Source organism: Sander lucioperca, chromosome 12 (genome assembly GCF_008315115.2).
Source record: "Sander lucioperca isolate FBNREF2018 chromosome 12, SLUC_FBN_1.2, whole genome shotgun sequence".
In the NCBI taxonomy this organism is placed as follows: domain Eukaryota; kingdom Metazoa; phylum Chordata; class Actinopteri; order Perciformes; family Percidae; genus Sander; species Sander lucioperca.
Genome location: NC_050184.1, coordinates 39294682 through 39299681, shown reverse-complemented (window position 1 = coordinate 39299681; position 5000 = coordinate 39294682). Strand labels below are relative to the sequence as shown.

The window sequence follows — 5000 nt, the reverse complement described above, 5'->3', positions numbered from 1 at the left end:
ACAATAACTTTGAATGCAGCACGAGGCTGGCGAGTTTCAAGTGAACGCACCATCTGTGTTGTTTTTCAGACAACGGCAGCTACAGACTGTTGTTGGATCCTCTTCAGTGAAATACAGTCACACTTTACACCGTTTAGCTGTCAACATTTTAACCGTGTTTAATCCAGCTGCTAGCTAACGGTAGGCTAACGTTACCTGCTGCCAAGTGTAGCGTTAACTAGCTAACGGTAGGCTAACGTTACCTACTTGGTCGGGACTATTGCCGTCCCTTTAGCGCTATAAGTAAACGTGCTTGGTCGGGACTATTGCCGTCCCTTTTGACGCAGTTATGTTAAGGAAAAGGTCGTGGGTGAGCGTACGGTTCTGTGACACGCGGGAGGAAAGAAAAAAGTGACTACAGCAAGCGTGCCAAGCAGGACGTGAACCCCTCTCTCCTGGTGAAAGTCCTGTGTTTGACCCATCCACCCCCCCAACCAACCTCCTTACATACTACTCTCTAAATCCTCTCTAACTGCTGCTCTCCCCGGGGCGTTACACAAACACGCTGAAAGACGTCTTTTTTGTCACATCAGACGCTTACAGCCACTGTCCAAACGTCCTTACTTTACGACTTCGGAATGAGAACGGGTTGACAGATAACACGCCACTTGGCTTTAGGAAAGTGGGTGTGTATGTTTACGCAAAGTCATGAAGTCATGATGTCATGTTGAATGACCACATTTTCAAGTGGACTTGGATGTGTTCACACTTCATCAAAAAAGCAGGACTTTAGGGTCAACTTTAGGATCCGGGCCCAGGTCCATAATGTAAAAGACCCCTTACTGTCTTATATTCCGTTATGTTTTTATACTTTGAACTGTCACTTGTATTTCCTTCACATGAATAAAGGTATTTCTAACATAAATTGGTGGATAAAAAATGATCAGAATGCAGAAAATGAAGTGTTTGACACTGAAAATCCCCTACTTTCATATGTTCCCCCAAAAAGGCCCATTCTGAGCCAGGAAAAAAAAATGATGTACTATATACTGTATTTATATATACAATTAGACTACAGCCCTCGGTGGAGATCTCAACACTCAAAACAGTGTCAATAAAGTGTCAAAAAAGTGTCTAAAAAGTGTCAATAAAGTGTCTAAAAAGTGTCAAAAAAGTGTCTAAAAAGTGTCAATAAAGTGTCAAAAAAGTGTCAAAAAAGTGTCAACAGTCAAAAAAGTGTCTTTAAAAGTGTCAATAAAGTGTCAATAAAGTGTCTAAAAAGTGTCAAAAAAGTGTCTAAAAAGTGTCAAAAAAGTGTCAAAAAAGCGTCAAAAAAGTGTCAACAGTCAAAAAAGTGTCTAAAAAGTGTCAATAAAGTGTCAAAAAAGTGTCAAAAAAGTGTCTAAAAAGTGTCAATAAAGTGTCAAAAAAGTGTCAACAGTCAAAAAAGTGTCAAAAAAGTGTCTAGGAAGTGTCTAAAAAGTGTCAATAAAGTGTCAAAAAAATGTCAAAAAAGTGTCTAAAAAGTGTCTAAAAAGTGTCTAAAAAGTGTCAATAAAGTGTCAAAAAAGTGTCAAAAAAGTGTCAAAAAAGTGTCAAAAAAGTGTCAATAAAGTGTCAAAAAAGTGTCAAAAAAGTGTCAACAGTCAAAAAAGTGTCTTTAAAAGTGTCAATAAAGTGTCAATAAAGTGTCTAAAAAGTGTCAAAAAAGTGTCAAAAAAGTGTCAATAAAGTGTCAAAAAAGCGTCAAAAAAGTGTCAACAGTCAAAAAAGTGTCTAAAAAGTGTCTAAAAAGTGTCAATAAAGTGTCAAAAAAGTGTCTAAAAAGTGTCAATAAAGTGTCAAAAAAGTGTCAACAGTCAAAAAAGTGTCTTTAAAAGTGTCAATAAAGTGTCAATAAAGTGTCTAAAAAGTGTCAAAAAAGTGTCTAAAAAGTGTCAATAAAGTGTCAAAAAAGCATCAAAAAAGTGTCAACAGTCAAAAAAGTGTCTAAAAAGTGTCAATAAAGTGTCTAAAAAGTGTCAAAAAAGTGTCTAAAAAGTGTCAATAAAGTGTCAAAAAAGCGTCAAAAAAGTGTCAATAAAGTGTCTAAAAAGTGTCAATAAAGTGTCAAAAAAGTGTCTAAAAAGTGTCAATAAAGTGTCAAAAAAGTGTCAACAGTCAAAAAAGTGTCAAAAAAGTGTCTAGGAAGTGTCTAAAAAGTGTCAATAAAGTGTCAAAAAAGTGTCTAAAAAGTGTCTAAAAAGTGTCTAAAAAGTGTCAAAAAAGTGTCTAAAAAGTGTCAAAAAAGTGTCTAAAAAGTGTCAACAAAGTGTCTAAAAAGTGTCTAAAAAGTGTCAAAAAAGTGTCAAAAAAGTGTCAATAAAGTGTCAAAAAAGTGTCTAAAAAGTGTCAATAAAGTGTCAAAAAAGTGTCAAAAAAGTGTCAATAAAGTGTCAATAAAGTGTCAAAAAAGTGTCTAAAAAGTGTCAAAAAAGTGTCTAAAAAGTGTCAATAAAGTGTCAAAAAAGTGTCAATAAAGTGTCTAAAAAGTGTCAATAAAGTGTCAAAAAAGTGTCAGAAAAGTCTCAAGTTCAGTTTTGACCCAGGAGGACAACACAAGGGTTAAAGATCACAACAGGACGTGACAGAAATGGGACGTTTCAGTGACACTCCCACCGCCGCACAACCCTGCGGAGAATCACCGAATGGCGTTGGAGCCTACCGTGACCGCTGGAACAACAACGCTCTGACAGCAGACAGCTGATCAGAGAACTACAGATACGTAGTTTAAAGAAGCTGCAGGATGAGACCGCAGCAGACTGGACTTCTTCTGTACGGGGTATACTGTAACTCGAGGATTAAAGAGTAAAAATAGCATCATATCGAAGCTCGAAAGTTTAATCCAGATGGCACATTCATCATTTCAGTTTAACAGAGGGATGACGTATGACAACACACAATGCTCACTGTGTGTATCATATTCTGGGTCAATGAAAGATGGAGTAGGTCATTACCTCATTCATCTCTTTCATTCACTGATCAGGGATTACAAAGAGAGAGAGAGAGAGAGAGAGAGAGAGAGAGAGAGAGAGAGAGAGAGAGAGAGAGAGCGAGGGAGAGACAGAGAGAGAGACAGAGAGAGAGAGAGAGAGAGAGAGAGAGAGAGAGAGAGAGAGGAGAGAGAGAAAGGGAGAGACAGAGAGGGAGAGACAGAGAGAGAGAGAGAGGAGAGAGAGAGAGGGAGAGAGAGAGAGAGAGAGAGAGAGAGAGAGAGAGAGAGGGAGAGACAGAGAGAGAGAGAGGAGAGAGAGAGACAGAGAGAGAGAGAGAGAGAGAGAGAGAGAGAGAGCGAGAGAGAGACAGAGAGAGAGAGAGAGAGAGAGAGAGAGAGAGAGCGAGGGAGAGACAGAGAGAGAGACAGAGAGAGAGAGAGAGAGAGAGAGAGACAGAGAGAGAGAGAGAGAGAGAGAGAGAGAGAGAGAGAGGAGAGAGAGAGAGAGACAGAGAGAGAGAGAGAGGAGAGAGAGAGAGAGAGAGAGAGAGAGAGAGACAGAGAGAGAGAGAGAGGAGAGAGAGAGAGGGAGAGAGAGAGAGAGAGAGAGAGGAGAGAGAGAGAGAGAGAGAAGAGAGAGAGAGAGGAGAGAGAGAGAGAGACAGAGAGAGAGAGAGAGACAGAGAGAGAGAGAGAGAGAGGAGAGAGAGAAAGAGAGAGGGATGATGGGAGATTAAGATGGAGTCTGTGTTGGTTATAGGACAATACATGTCTGTTACAACTTGGGTCTTATTTTGGCATTTTTGTCCATCATCCTGGTCACTTATACTAACTGTGAACACATATTGAAGGCAGGCACTGAAATCGCCGTTACAATTCACCCAGATCACCTCTGCTCGGTTGGCCCTGATTCAAAAGCGACACGGAGGTCACTCACGGGAGTTGCGGAGCTACTGTGTGGGTCTGGCCTATAGGCAGTGTGAAGGTAGTGCTGGGGCCGGGGCTGATACTCCGCAGAATTGGCTGATGGCTGTCGTTTGCTGGAGACCCTTCACAGCAGCTACAACGTGATATCATGACTTTGCGTAAACATACACGCCACTTTCGAGCGTTTACGCCGAAGAACGGGACGTTGCATTTGGAGCTATCCACGTGTACAGCGGACGGGTTGGGTTTAGAAAAAGAAGAACGGGACGGTTGAGTTTAGGAAACGTGACATGGTCTCCTGGGTGAAAGTCTTGTGTTTTCTCCTTAACTTCTTCAGGACACGAACTACATACCATTTTACAGAGCTTTATTTTTCACAGCTATATGAACACATGCTTCATGAGAACAGGCTGACGACGTAAACATGACCAGTCAGTTTCCATAGATAGCCCACAGATACAGAAGTGACAGAGAGAGAAAAGAGGGATGAGAAGAGAGCGATGTGGGCTTTACGTCTGACAACAGCAGGCCTTTTATGACCGTTCAACCAGACCAGTCTGCCCAATCGGCTGCAGCGGTGGAGGTTATAAAGTCAGCTGATGCTCTGGGGGCAAACCTATTCTGTTCCTCTGCACATCCTCGCAAACTGAATCCTGCAGGAGAGCTTCAGAGCCAGCGCAGTGAGTACACAGCCCTGCTTTCTGTCATCCAGTCAGGAGTCACGTTCATGTTGCAGCCTTTACTTAAAAACAAACCCAAACGTAATCTGCAGACGTCATATGTCTATATGTCAACATGCTTCTTACTTATTCTTTCTTGGTCATAATAAGATTAAAGGTAAAATCATTTAGAGTTGAAATTGAGAATGCTGCATGGTACTTCTGTGATTTTACCCATTACACTATTGAATCGAAAAGGACTCAAATCGGTTAAGCTACCTCTTATAAAGTGGCTATGATTGTGACTGGGTTGGTAAATTTTAGCCATCCAGTAGCTTAGACAACCATAACACAACAAACACACATACACACATATATCACACATATATAACAGTAAAAATATAAATAAAAATCACTCACAGAAATGCAATGACCATGATAAGGTGCTATGGTAGACTGTG

The 5000-nt window shown here is 40.7% G+C and overlaps 1 protein-coding gene across 1 annotated transcript in view; it reads left to right on the top strand.

Moving 5' to 3' along the window:
- The first annotated feature begins 4231 nt into the window (after positions 1-4231).
- The window catches only part of LOC116063117 (myosin-7B-like), a 58880-nt gene continuing 58111 nt past the window's right edge, over positions 4232-5000 (top strand). The window contains exon 1 of the mRNA XM_031317975.2: positions 4232-4560. The gene's annotated coding sequence lies outside the window, so the exon portion shown is untranslated. The remainder of the gene's footprint in view (positions 4561-5000) is intronic.